The sequence below is a fragment of the Cervus elaphus genome, chromosome 5 (genome assembly GCF_910594005.1).
Source record: "Cervus elaphus chromosome 5, mCerEla1.1, whole genome shotgun sequence".
NCBI classification, from domain to species: Eukaryota; Metazoa; Chordata; class Mammalia; order Artiodactyla; family Cervidae; genus Cervus; species Cervus elaphus.
Window position 1 is genome coordinate 21,255,334 of NC_057819.1, and position 15,033 is coordinate 21,270,366.

A 15,033-nucleotide genomic window follows, 5' to 3' on the forward strand; every position below is an offset into this window, starting at 1 on the left:
CCAGCAGCTTCCTAAGCTCTTAGCATGAACCAAAGCATCTAATCTTCATGTGAGCCTGATGAGGTACCCGACACTGCCCACCTTTCACAAATGAGGGGATTGAGGCAGCCGGCTTAAGCCACCTGGTGTAATTCACACGGCTACTAAGGGGCACAAACGGATCAAACCCGGGACAGCCAGTACTTCGAGTCTGTGCTCTCTTTCCTTTTCAGATCACTGTGAGGAGCCGACTCATTAGAAAAGATCCTGATGCTGGGAAAGATCGAAGGCAAAAGGAGAAGGGGGCGGCAGAGGATGAGATGGTTAGATAGCATCACTGACTCGATGGACATGAGTTTGAGCAAACTCCCAGAGATAGTGAAGGACAGAAGAGCTTGGTGTGCTGCAGACCATGGGGTCATAAAGAGTCAGACACGACTTAGGGACTGAACAAGATTCATGTGCAGCTGTAAGAAACAATATAGTTGGATCGCGTGGACCCTTTGGCCAGCTTCCTCTAATGGCATCATCCTTATAATACCTGCAACCTGGAAACTGACACTGATGTAACTGATCTTATTCAGATCAGTTATTTACATGCACTCACTCAGTGTGTGTGTGTGTGTGTGTGTAGATTTATGTAGATTCCTGTGGCCACTGCAATTGATGCAAGACAGTTCTACCACAAGGGGTTCTTGTGCGACCTCTGGTCTGAACCACCACATGTGACTGTCATTCTCAGTGGATGGGGGATCGGGTCACTGAGACCTTCAGGACAGGGCAGGGACAGTACAGTTCTGTGGCTGACCCACGTGGCTACCAAGGGCTTACGGGCAGCAAGGGGACGTTCATGGGGTCCCCTGCTGCACCAGCCTTTCCTGAGGTCCCCACGAGAGGCCTGAGGACAATCGGACAGCGGCAGCTGGCAAGGGCAGCCTGGACACCCGGGGAAGTCCCTGCTGGCTCCCGCTGGCCCCAGAGGAGAGGGCCTGAGCCAGCCACCGGCCCAGCATCCGGTGTCACTTACAAACACAGGACAGTTGCCACCCTCCGCAGGAGAGCCAGCCGTGTGTGCCCTGCCCCCAGGCCACACCAACCACTGTCGGGGTGCCTGGCCCAGTCTTGGTGGGGGACGGGGCAGAAACAGGCATACATGGGATGTGAGGGGTACCCAGGGACCCCAGCCCAGGTCCAAATGCAGACTGAGCCTGGGGCTGAGGAGGGACCCTTCTTAACTCGCTGGGGTTTCATATCCATAAAATGGGAGGGCTCTCAACAGGGAAAAGACAAACCAATGGAGTCCAAGATGTATTAATAACTAACTTAAATGCAACCTTGTGGTCTACACTTACAGACTCTCTCCACATCAGCCCACTCAAGGCCCCTGCCGGTGCATCTCTGTTTTCCCCAAAGTACCTCTGTGGGCAGCTCTCCATGGATGGATAGGAGAACCAAGACTCCGTGGGGTTCCATGACCTGCCCAAGATCACCCTGTCCATGAGAGGTGGGGCAGGAACCATTCATTAGCCCCCTTAAAGCCATTCAACAACTTAGGGATGGAGACAGATGGAGCGTCCATTTGCCAGATAGGAAAACTGAGGCTCGGAGCTGTGAAGTGACTGGTCTAAGGTCACACAACTGGGATATGAACCCAGGCAGTCTGGCAACAGAGGAAAGCAGGTACCTCATCCTCACACCCCCATCATGGTCCCATTTGACAGGCAAAGAAACTGAGGCTCACACTGGGAGGCCCAGTGTAAAAAACAGCCAAAGCCAAGATTCAAACCCGGGTCCACAGCCACCGAGCCCCGCCGTCTGGAAACTCAGCCCTCCCTGGCCTGTGCTCACACGCCCTACGAGACGGCCCACTGCCTCCCAACAGCCCCGGCGCACCCAGACCTCAGGACAAATCGCTCCCTCATCCCCTTCACTTGCAACTGAAGGCTCCTTGTGAGCTCAGGAAGCCCTTCCAACTTTCCAGTGTTTATCCCGGCTCCTCTCTGCCAGGTCCCTGGGCAAGCCTGGGCCGGTGGCGCTGATTTCAAACCAGACACGGGCACCCAGCCAAGCGCCACCGCGGTGGGAGCCGGGCGCCAGGGCAGCCAAGGCACTGCCTGCACCTGGCCCCCTCCCCTGCTCCATGGCCACTGAGGCGCCCGCCCCCCAAATACCCAGGCCCCCAGCCCACCCCTGGGGCCAACACCAATGAATGGATGCCAGATCCCTGGTCTTGCCTGCTTCCCTGCAGGGACGAGGTACAGGGGCTCCAGAAAGCAGCACCCCCACTCCCCACCCCACGCATCCACTCCAGGGGGCAGCCTGTCCTTCTGGGGCATTCTGGGGCTTCAGCCACTCTGATAAGGCATTGGGGGCTACTACCTCCTGGCCATGGCCAGCCTCCCCAGACAGACCCAGGGAGCCAGAATGCGAAACCATCAGCCCCCATACAGGGCCCCCACCCCACATCCAGGTCCTCCTACAATCTGTGGCCCCCAGTCTCTCTGCCCACCCTTCCTCGGCCGGGTGACCGGGCCACGCCGAATCTCCCTGCCCACCACCAAGCCCGGAAACTTCTCTTACCCAAGCACATGACCAGCCTCTGTCTCGCTCACGTCAGCTCCAAACACAACTTGAAGTAACTCTCCCACAAAAAACAAAAAAAAAAGAAAAGAAAAAGAAAGAAGTAGAAGGTGCCAGCAAGTGGGTCAGCAGAGTCCACACACACAGACTGGGCTGTTGGCTTCCAGAGGACACATGGCGTCCAACCTCAAACCCATCCTTCCTCCGGGGCTGACCCAGGAAGAGGGGCGACCCCACCGAGCAGCCACGCTTGCCTTCCCGCGAGACTGCGGGCTCCCACCCTGGCTCGGGGATGGGGTGGGGGGGCCTGCAGCCAACCGGCCCCCCAGGCTCCCGGCCCGATACCCCCCCTTAGATGGGGCGAGCAGAGCCCCCCTCCCCAGGGACAACCCACGGGGCCACCTGACCCACAGCAGGGTGAAAACGCGATGTTGGGCCACAGGATCCCTGCTTGCCTCCTGCCACTCCGGGCCTATAAACACAGGGAATTACATAAGTCCACTCCTCTTGTTGGGAAGCCAAAAGTACGAGCTTTCTCTCCCAGCCTTGGCAGTAAGTAATAATTCCTCATCGCCATGGTAACCCTGGCGGGCTTCCAGCCGACACTCGGGAGCTGAAACACGGGGAGGCCTTTTTATAGCTCGGTAGAAAAACCTCCTCACTGTTCACCGCTCCCAGGCAAAAGCGAGCTCCCCGCCGGCGTCTCCTCCTCAACCCAGTCTCCCCCGCCGGGCTGGACCATCCACCCAGAGAGCAGCATGGCTGCCCCGACCCGGACCCAGCATGAACTGACGCCTCTACTCCCATCCCTTCTCGGCCCTCCGGTCTCCAGGGTGACATGGCCACTGGGCAGGCTCTGCCTTTAAAATATTTCTGTCCTTGTCATCCCAGGAAAAGCAAACATGACCCCTTCACATTGGCATTCTGAGCCAGGGTCAGCACAGCTGACAGGCCCAGAGGGTTAAAAAAGATACAGTCACACACACACACACCAGACACACACACTCACACGCACGCATGCACACTGGCCAAAATGGGTGACTTGATGGTCAGCCAGGGGTCTGAATCTTGGCTGCAGCTAGCTATGTGACTCAGAGACAAGTCTGAGCTTCTCTGGGTGTCAATTTCCCCTCTGCAGCCGGGCAGGCTCCTCTCAGCTTCCCCGGTGCCCTGAGCAACAGCAACGAGGTGTCAGGAGAAGATCCAGAGGGATTTCTAGATTCGCTCCCCTGCCCCCAGCAGCCAGGAGTCAGGCCCAACGCTGTTTGCCCGAGACGGCATCCTAAGTGATGCGAAGGGCTCCCTCGGGATACGGATGAGGGGAAAGGCGGCGTAGGCAGGAGATGCAGCAAGGACAAAGGTCTGGAGGCCGGACCGACTTGGGTGCGTCGCAAAAGCAGAGAGGAAACTGATGTGGCCAAGTCCAGCGGGGATGTGGCGACGGCATTAGAATTCAAGGTCAGAGAGTGGTGGGAGAGGAGTAGGGGAGGGAGAGCATGAGAATTTTGGGCAAATCACCTAACTCCCTGGACTGCAAACACCCCAGAAAGTAATAATGATGATAAGGGGACTTCCCTGGTGGTCCAATGGCTAAGACTCTGCGTTCCCAATGCAGGGGGCCCGGGTTCGATCCCTGGTCAAGGAACTAGACCCCACATGCCACAACTGAAAAAAAAAGATCCTGCCAACTAAGATTAGGTGCAGTCAAAAAAAAAAAAAATTTTTAATAATGATGACGATAGTGATAGTAACTCATCCTGGAGCCCAAGCGCTTTGTAAGCACTTCACCAATTAACCCATCTGTTCTCAGGACAACACAACAAAAGACAGGGGCACCCAATATACAAAGAAGGAAAAGGGCCCAGAGAGGTTAACTGGCTTGCCCTAGGTCACACAGCTGGGAAGTGGCTGAACTGAGGTTTGAACGGTGCAAATCTGGCTTGCATCCACCAGCGGAGAGCCATAGAGGGTTTGCAGCAGATCAGATTTGCATGTGACAAAGGTTCGTGGCCACTGAACCAGCTGAGGGGCCAGAACAGCCACTAGGAGACCCCCTGAAGAGACCCACGGGAAGGCCACGTGTGTGCCGACCCCCATCAGCTCACCCTTCAGCCTCTCCCAAGAAAACACTCCGGAGGATTATGGAAGAATTCGGCAGATCTGCTTTCTTTTGTTGGTGGGGAAACCGAGGCACAGGAAGATGTGAGCGATCGAATACTATATTTTTAAACCAAAGATCTCACCCATCCACTCTCACCCTGACCATCAGAGGATCTCAAGAGCGAGCCAAACTAGCCCCACCAAAACATAGGCAGGCGGTGGAGCCCAAAGCAGCCGGGTCAGAAAGCATGGGTTCCTTTTGTTCTTTTCTGTTTGTTTTGGACACAGACCTGCCCCCAGACTTTCTCAGAGGCTGGCCCTGGAATCAGGAGTAACACCCCAAACCCCCACCAGAGGGATTTATGCTTCGGGCAGGTTCAAAGCTAGGCCAGGTCATTCCACGGTCACTTCTTGTTTCTGCCCTACAAGGAGCCAGGGAAAGAAAATGGTTTGCTGAGTGACTCTGTGAAGATGGGAAATCATCATAGACCAGAAACAGCCCCAGGCAGCCCCCTCGAGATAGAGCCAGCCACCAAAACCAAGCTCATGTTCAGAATATGTTAGTGTGCGGCCGTCTGCTTAGCAAGAGAAGTCCTCATTCCCCAAGACTCTGATGGCGAGCATCCCTCGGTGTTCTAAAAAACCAAGATTCACCAGCATGTACTTCCAGAAACCTGTCTGTGGGCAAAGCTTTGGACGATGGGAAAGACCAGTGACATTACAAAATACACAGTGATGGGGACCACAAGAAGCAGGAGGGGTCCCTAGGCCAAGTGGCCCTGGGCAAGATCTCAGTCTCTGCAGACATCAGTCTGCTCAGCTGTGAAATGGGGGCACACCTGCCTGCTGCCTCTGTTAGGGTCAGCAGAAACTACATCTGTTTTGGGAGGAGCCTCAGGAGACCAGAGGGGACCCGTGGTCATGGCTCCCATTCAGCCTTCAGTCCCGAGTGGAAGGGATCCTTGCTCACTCCCTCTCCTCGTGGCTGCTTCCTGATCCAGCCAGGCTCTAAGATAAGGTTGGGAGCAGAGCGGGGGCTGGGGGAAGAGAAAGAGAAAAACGAGTTAGAAACATCTGGCTGGGACTTCCCTGGGGGCGCAGTGGATGAGAATCTGCCTGCCGATGTTGGGGACACAGGTTCAGTCCCTGGTCTGGGAGGATCCCACATGCTGAGAAGCAGCTAGGCCTGTGCGCCACAACTACTGAAGCCCGCATACCCTACAGCCCACGCTGTGCAGCAAGAGAAGCTGCCGTGATGAGAAGCCCTCGCACCCCAACTACAGAGTAGCCCCGCTTGCCGCAACTAGAGAAAGCCGGCACAAAGCAATGAAGACTCAGCGCAGCCAAAAACAAACAAATTAAACTTTTAAAAAAAAAGAAACATCTGGCTGTTTTTACCTCCTCCTTTCCTTTCCTGAAGCCCAGCGCTCCCAGATTTGGGCGGGTGACTACTGATCAACTACTCAGAAGGTGACTTTGTGGATGTCCATCCATACAATGTGATATTCTTCAGCCGGAGAAAGGAATAAAGTACTGAGTCATGCAACCACGTGGATGAACCTCGAAAACATCATGCCCAGGGCCAGAAGTCAGACATGAAAGGTCACATTTTGTATGATCCCATTTATAGGAAATGTCCAGAGCAGGCAAATCCAAAGAGACAGAAAGCTCTGTCTGCCTGGTGGCTGCCAGGATTTGCGAGGCGGAAGGGTGAAAGTGCCTGCTGATGGGTTCAGAGGCTCCTTACAGGGTGATGGAGCTGTTTTAGAATTAGAAGTATCGGTTGTACAACACTGTTTACATACTAAACACCAATGAGTCATGCACCTTTTTTTGGCTGCACCACGAGATATGTAGGATCTTAACTCCTCCACCAAGGATCGAACCAGTGTTCCCTGCAGTGGAAACACAGACTCAATCACTGGACCACCAGGGAAGTCCCTGAACTGTGCACTTTCCAATGGTAAATTTTACATGATGTGAATTTCGTCTAAATTCAAAATGAATAAAAAGATGGTTTGGTTGAACAGACTCCACTCCAATCCAGTTTACTGACCTTCTGAAAGCTGTGCCCACCTCTAAGAGTCCGTGACCCCAGGCCTGGAGACACCAGACATTTAGGGAGCCCCGGTGATACACACAGGCACAAAGAATACAGCAGGAACAAGAAAAGGATCCTTGCCCGCGTGGGGGTGACTTGGGAAAAGGTGAGGAAGTCAGCAACAGAAAAGATGTGATGACATCAAGGAACGGTAGCAGCTATGGACGGGTGGTTTCTGGGGAGGTGACAGTTCAACAGTGGCCTGGATGGAGTAAGAGAGAGAGATGTGGAAACTTCTCAGGGAACGGTGTCCCAAGCCGACCAAACAGCCAGGGCAGAGGCCCTGAGGCTGCTGTCCTCGGTGAGTTCCGGGAGCAGCCAGGAGCCCGCAAAGCGTGGCAGGGGGGAGGTGGGCCTGGAGGGATCAGGTAGGGCTTCGCAGTCCACAAACAGATCTCTAAGTGTGATTTAAATAAAATCCAGGCAGATGAATGGATAAAGAAGCTGCAGCACATATGTAATGGAGTATTACCCAGCCATCAAAAGGAATAAAACAGGGTCATTTGCAGTGATACGATGAATATGGAGTCTGTCATACAGAATGAAGTCAGAAAGAGGAAAACGAACATCGTACATTAACACATATACACGGAAGTCTAGAAAAATGGCACTGATGAACCTATTTGCAGGGTAGGAATAGAGACGCAGACATAGAGAACAGACACAGTGAGGTGGGGGCAGGCGAACTGAGAGAGGATGAACTGAGACAGTAGCACTGACATGTAATCACTCCCACATATAGTAGATGCTTGAGCATTTTAAAGAAACCATCCCTTCCCCCAAGAGCTCCCCACCCAGGCTGAGCCAGACGAGAACAGACCCCAAAGAACCCAGACACCCTTCCCTGAAAGCGGGATCCATGAGCCACTCATAGGCAGCTGGCAGGAAGGGGACCTCCCTGAGGGGGAGACTTCCCCAGACCAAATGCACTGTACTTCATCATTTCTTCCAGGCACAAAAGCATCACATTAAACGCTTGGCCGTGCTGGCTAAAGGCAGTGAACTGGCCCCTAGGGCTGGTTTCCTGTGTGCTGCTTTTATTTTAAAAAGGGGCTGCCCCCACCGGCAACAGCTGTGAACTGGCCTCGGGCAGGGCTAATTGCTGCACGTCCAAGTGCAGAGCCATCCTGCAGCCAAGGGCACAGAGCAACTGGCAAGGATCGCTGGGGGAGGGGGACCCACACCCAGAAGCAGAGGAAGGAGGTGTCCAGGAAAGCTCTTAGCCACCACCAGCCCCCAGATGCCAGGACTCAACCCAGGAAGGACAAATTACACCAGCCCCGGGACACACACCCTCCCAACGTGCCAGGCGCTGGGAAGAACAGGCTTCCCACATGTTCCTTGATGCCTCACAACAACCCAAAAGGATACTGTCAACCTCGTTTTACAGATGGGAAAACCAAGGAACAGAGAGGTGAAGTGACTTGTCCGAGGGCATACGGCTATGAGTGGCCAAGTCAGGATCTGAATGCCCCAGTCACTAACCACTCGGCTAGACTGTCTCTCAGACCAGGTTGAGCTCCTCTGGAGAGCTCTGGGATCAATTCTGCAGCCTCAGGCCTCCACTCAAGGAGACGGCATCTCTCTGGAGGCCTAAAACGTGACTTCCCAAGTCTTAGGACCTTCTGTGACATTCCATGGACCAGTCTGCCTAGATCATAGAGGGCAAAATATTTTGAAAGTCACAGCTAAGCACAAGAGGCCACAGAAGGATGATGGGCAGCTGTGGCCAACAGGGAAGCTCTTTCTGACACACATCATGTTTTGTTTTGTTTTTAAATTAGGGCATTGCTTATAAAATCCAGATTTCCAGCTTCTCTCGGAAAAAAATCAGAATATCCAGCAGGCTGGTTAGCCACAATCCCCATCCCTCCCATTTGTCTCATTCCTTTCCTTGACTGCATCTGAGTTGGGGACACTCCTTCCCCTTACCTTAGCCACCTCCACCCAACAGTAAAAATAGCTGAACAAACACTGAAGGCCTCATTCAGTAAGGAAATGGCAAAGAGCAAGGGGGGCTGTTCTTGGGGCTTCAGGCGACTCTTCCTCCTCCTGGTTTGCTGTGCTGGTGGCATGAATTTGCCTGAGAACAAAGCCCACACAGAAGGAAGCAGAACTGACACAAAGCCAGCTCTCCAAGGTGTGGTTTGAGCCCCTGGATCCAGCCATGCCTGAACTTGCCCTACCCTGGACACTCTGCCAATAGGAGCACCCATCGATTCCTCCTTGTGGCCTAAACCAGCCTAAATGTGTCTCCATCACGACTCAGGAGTCCTAACAAATCACCCTCAGATCTCGCCTCCATTGACACTTGTCCAAAGAAGCCTGTCCTGACCCAGAGGCAAATTCGAAACTTGTTACGCTCCAGTGGTGGTCTGAACTCTGTACGTGTGACCCTTGATATCACTTGTTTAACTGACCCTCTCCCTCTGGACACTAAACTCCTCAAAGGCACAAATGATGCCTGACTTTTTCCATCATTCTGACTCCGGAATATTCCATGTGCCCAGTAAATGTAAATTAACCAGCTAGCAAAAGAACAAAAGAAGGAAACCAAAGCCATGGATGTCTGCCTTAAATGCGATAAAGGGCCTAACCCCTGATGCCTACAGAACAGCCTCAGATCCAGAGAACTAACCTGGTGCCTCTGACTCTGTTTCAGCCAGGTAGGCCTCCTCAGCATTCCTGGGACATCATGACCCCAGGGCCTTTGCATAAGCCGATCTCTCTACCCCGCTGGCTCATCCCTCTTCCTTGCACAGGTCTGGTTCCTTCTCTTGGTTCAGGTCCCAGTTCAACTGCCACCTCCTTGGAGACTACCTGTGATTCCTTGACCTAAAGCAAGTAGCCCCCACCCCCACCCCACCCCCCTGAAAAGCAGAATTGTTCCACACTGTTATTCCACAGCCAGGATTTCCCTGCCTTGTAAGAGCATGTGTGTTTACTACACTGTCCATCTCCCCATCAGCCCATAGGATCCACAAGGCAAGGGCCTGGCGTCTTGTTGGCTGAGTATCACAACCCACTCCCTCTCCCAGGAGGCCATGGGGACACCAGGCTGGCTGCAAGGAGGCAGGAAGCAGACCCCCTCATGTCCTGACCAATCCTGCCCAGCCCAGAGCAGCTGCTGCATGCCTGAGGGCCCTACATGACACATGGAGCCTGGCCCACCGCCGATGCGGCTCTGCCAAGAGATTCAGTCTGGCTCCAGGCTCGGGGGGGCTACAGGTGGTGCCTGCAAGGTCCCCACAATTAACAGCAGGTGCCATGGAGTCAAGCTTCCTGGGTTCAAATCCCAGCTCTGCCAGCTGACAGCTGTGTGACCTTAGGCACATCACTTAACCTCTCTGTGCCTGCAGCGTCCTTCCATATAAAACAAGGCTGGTAATACTAGCCCTTACCTTATACGGCAGCCTTGAGAACGTGAGTGGGTGTATATGACATATTTAGAACAGAGCCTGGCATAAAATATATGGGCAGGAATCATTAGAAACTCTAGGGTTCATAATAATGGTAACAGCAAACTCTCACACCAAGGCAAGCAAAAAAAATCAGGAAGTGTTAGCTTGAGTAATAAATGTAGCATTTTCTCTGTGCCTGTTTGAGGTGCTTTACAGGAGTTCCTCCAAAGTATGTTTCTTATTCAACAAAGGTATGTTTGTTCTTCATTCAACCGGCTTGTTCCAGCTCTTCCAGGCAGCCTCCCCAGATTGCTCCAACCCTCAGGAGCGACATGAACACACACAATTCCTCATGTGAGTCTGCCGTCAATTCCCCTTTCCATCCCAGGCTACAGAGAGGGACAGAAGAGCCCCAAAGCCCCACCAGACTAAAGTCAGCACATGCATGCTGAATACCAGCCCAAGCCGCAGCTCCTGCTGGACTCTCAGAAGTGCAGGCCCCATCAGGCGCCCCAGAAAGTGAAGGGTGCTCCTTCCCTGCAGTCTGCAAAGGGGCAACTCCTGGTGGAGGCCTGGGTGTCCCAAGGGCTCAGGGCTCACTGCCCCTGACAGGGTCAGACGTCCGAGACACAGGGCACACTGTGGAAGGACACGCAGTGACTTCTGCTGAGGGGTCTGGGGTCTCCAGAGACGGCGAGTGAGAACAACAATGCCCCCACAGCCACTCCCATCCTTCCTGTCCCCCACACGAGGTGGGCACAGCTATTTCCTGGCCCCCAAGCACAGCTAGGGACCTGGTGAAGCCAGCCTTTGCCGAGCATGGCCCCTCCACTTCTCAGACAGGAGAGGCACCCCTCTTCATGCCAGGGACCTGACGTGGCCCCAAACAAGATGCTAAGAGCTGGTTAGAATGCTAGCTCCAGCACCTCACTCAAGTCCCTCTACCTCACTGGGCCTCAGTTTCCTCATCTGGAAAATGGGCTGGGTCTAATGATCATTGGCACAGTAGCTACCATAGACAGTACCAGGAGTGCCCAAAGAGCCAGCAAATCAAAGCCACAAAGAAAGAAAGGTCTAGAAAGAAGTCATTTTAATTTCTGCAAATGGGCTTGCTTTCTCATTACACAAAACTTAATTTTACTTGTCATGTTTCAGAATGGTTTCTGTTCGGATTTACAGCAACTGTGGAAAGCATGACCTGATCTTTCCAGCACTTAAACCTCTTGGGGCCTTGAGCCCCCCCTAAATTAGCATCTCCTTCTGAGGGCACATGCCTAGCAGAGACAGCTCTCCACGTGTCTGTGTCCCACACAAGACGACCTAGAGGCTAAGACAGGAGACCCAGAAGGATGCAGGCTCTGGGGCAGACAGCCTGGTTCAAATCTCACTGGCTGTGTGACCTCAGGCAAGTCACTTAACCTCTCTATTCCTCAATTTCTTCACCAGCAAAGTAGAGATGACAACAATCTCTACTTCACAGGCAGGACTGGAAAATTAAATAAATTATAATAGGTAAAGTACAGCATGATTACTATGATAAACCCTGTTCTTGTTACTGCCGTCATTTGCTGCAATTTCAGAAGGTTTAGAAACCTAACTGCAGGAAAAAGACAAGAACACCTGGATCCATGGGGTCTGGGGGACCCCACCACCACCTAGGCTCACCAGGAGCCCCAAAAAGCAGGGCCTCCCTCCTCCCACCAGCTGAGGGCAGGGAATCCTATCAGATGGAAGGAGACACATGTCAGAACCGAAGATTAAAAACAAGTACAATTATCGGGCAGGCATCCATCCATAATTATGAATCTGATGTAATTAGGCACCCCACTAATTTCATTACTTATTTATTTACGGGATTGCTTATTTAATTTACAGGCCTCCTTCCCCGAAAAGTCATCTTAGCTCACACTCCTTGGGCAAGGAAGGAGGGGACCCTCTTCTCTGTCGCCCTGCCCCATTCCTGGGCTTCCTCACCCCAAAATAGCTCCCCGGAAGGTCTCTGTGACTGAAACCCAAAGGCTGACATTCACTCAACAGTGCTGGGTGCCCACAGACAGTATGTGACCTGAAAGGCAGAAGGTGTAAAATGTCCTTTATACCCTCATCTCAGGGGGAAAGAAGGGTGATTCTAGGCACCCCCGCCCAGCCACTGATTTCTGAGGTGACCCTCTGGACCAGCAAGCACATTGGTAGAACAATGGGGCCATCTCCCAGCTTGGAGATGGAGAAAGAGCACTCCACTCTCACCGGATGACCTTCTATAAGTCACCTGACCTCTCAGAGGCTCAGTTTCCTCATCTGTCAAATGGGAGTATTTAGGACAACACCCACAGCCAGCTAACCTTAAAACCGCCAACTGCCACTAGTCAACGCTACCCTGTGGCTTCAGCCAATGCAATAAGGCAAGAAAACGCAAAGTGGCTTAAAGACTTTCTAGCTTCATTCATTAATAGCCAAGAAATGGATACAACCTAAAGGTCTATCAACTCATCAATGAATAAACAAATGGAATCATATATGCACACAATGACAAATGAATCTCAAAAACTTCACACAGTGAAAGAAGCCAAACACCAAAAAGTACACACTTTAAGATAATTTTAGTACAAAAACCTAGAAGATTCTATAACCTCTATGAAAGCAGATCAGTGGGTGCCAGGGGATGGAGGTTTTTGGGGGGTGATAGAAACCCTCCTGATGATGGTAGTCATATGAATGTTTACATTTTGCCAAAACTCACGGAACTGAACTCTAAAAATGGGTGCTTCTTTTTACAGGTTAATTCCATCTCAGTAAGGCTGTTTTTCTTTTTAACTGTAACAGAAAAATACATGCATATATTAACACCACAAACTCCAATCCCCATGCCCAGGAACTATATTCTCATTTCCAGCTCAGGTCTGCTAGTTCCTTTACTGTCCCTCAAGTTTCCCCAAAGGCCCTGATTTATAAGCCCTGGACAAGGCAGATCTGGGTTGAATCCCAGATTTATCCCTTCCTTCCTGAGTCATTTAGGGAAAATCACTTTCGCCTCTCTGCTTGTCAGGTTCCCCATCTACCGAAGTAGGGTTATAAATAGCATGATCATTGGAGAATTATGGTGGAGTAAAACGCACCAAGGTGAAGTACCTGCTGCAGGCCCTGGCATACAGCAGGGGCCTCATTACTGCTATTGCAAAATAATGAACGAGCAAGGACCCGGCCCATTGTGGACAGGGTTGGCCAGGATTCTTGTCCCCCAGGCACGTACAAGCCCCTCACTGCCAGACGAGACTCCAGGTCCAGGTAGCTGCCCCCATCACTGAAGGCTCCAGACTGCCAAGGTTCCAGCATTTAATGGATGTCTGCTGTCCAGGACAGGACAAGTCTCCTTGACTCCACCCAACTCAACCCTCCCAGGAGAGCGGACACAAAAGGATGAAGGCCAGGTGGGGAGGAACTCGCCCTGAGGGCGGTGTGGTACACCCTGAGAGGTCATCTGGGGACAGGAGCTGGCTGGTGGAGAGGACCTCCTGGTAGAGAAGGGTGCCTTGGCAGTCAGGCCATCATGAGTAACTGGGGCAGGACAGGGTAACCTGGAGCCCACTCACTTATGTAGGAAGAAGGATGATGGGAAAAGGATGACGGGGAGGAGACTTCGGGAACTGAGGTGCAGATGCTGTGCTGGCCTCCCGTGTGCCTGTCTGAGGGCGGCTCCAGCTGCCCTGTGAGTGATGGAGCGGGCAGGCAGCGCCTGGGAGCCCGGGCAGGCGGGGCGTCCCCCGGGCCCGATTAGAGGGTCAGCCGCAGGCAGACACGCTCAACTGTCAGCCTCATCCTCCCAGCCGCCATCAGAGGCACCATTAATTGCTGTCATTTGAGGGTAGCCTGTGGAGAGAAGGAGGGGGGCTGTGGGAAGGGGAGGGGAAGGAAAAGGGAGGAGGAGCAGGGAGCTGTGAGGGATGGAGAGAGGAGAGGAGGGGAAGGAAGGCGGGGGAAGGACAGCTGGCTAGGGCTGAGCGCCCTGAACTGGAAGGAGAGAGAACCACCCATACATTCTCCTCTTCCACCCAACAGAGGGACCAGGGCCCCCCCCCCCCCCAGCTAGGGACATGCCCATCAACCCATTGCCCAGGTGGGGCAAACAGAGTCCAGACAGGTGTGATTCTGCCTGTCCCAGTCCCCTGAACGTTCCCCCATCCCCTCCACATACAATTGGCCACTTGTCTGCCTGGGAGCTGGTTGGTCCCGATCTTCCTCCCCAGGGGATCCAGAAAGCCCCCCTCCTGCCCACCTTCAGCCTCCAGCCACACTCAACTCCTCACTCCTCATGTATACACCACCAGGCACCATACTGGGAGAGACTCAAGGCTCATGCGAACCCCACTTTCCCACCTATACCCTGCACTCATGCAATTTCCCACCTCGAGGTCAAAACCTACACCTAGCTTAAGGGCCCAAACACCACCTCCTCCAACACATCACCTTTTGCAACTCAGTTTCCTCGTCTGCTGAATGGGCATAAGGACAGCAGAGTGTTGAAGTGTTTGCAGCTGCTATTTCATGATCATTCAGGACTTCCATCCCTCTTAACTCACACACAGCTTCCCTTCTCCCTCTTATTGTGGTTTTTTTCTCAGAAATACCTGTTCCCCTGAACCTGACTCCAGCCCCACCAGAACCCCCACTCCAGCCCCTGATGGTAGGGTGAGGAGGGTCTCAGAAGGCCCCTGAGCTGCCAACTGGGAGCTCCTGGGCATGGGAGAGGAGCCCAGAGCATCCACCCAACCTCCATGCCCCCTGGGGGCCTCCCTCCCAGCTGCCCCTGCCTGTCCCCAGACAGGACTCATCTCTGGGCTGAGGAGACACTTGGGTCCTGCCAGGGGGGCTCCT

General features: G+C 53.2%; 1 protein-coding gene across 23 annotated transcripts in view; it reads right to left on the reverse strand.

The window, feature by feature from the left end:
* NCOR2 (nuclear receptor corepressor 2) overlaps nucleotides 1-15,033 on the reverse strand; it is a 233,643-nt gene that overhangs the window by 180,965 nt on the left and 37,645 nt on the right. Inside the window, exon 1 of one of the 23 annotated variants that reach the window (XM_043902058.1) lies at nucleotides 2,560-2,942. The exons of 20 other annotated variants lie outside the window; for them this stretch is intronic. The gene's annotated coding sequence lies outside the window, so the exon portion shown is untranslated. Of the gene's footprint in view, nucleotides 1-2,559; nucleotides 2,943-15,033 lie in introns of those variants that run through there. 2 more of the 23 variants (XM_043902078.1, XM_043902079.1) reach the window with 2 other exon arrangements.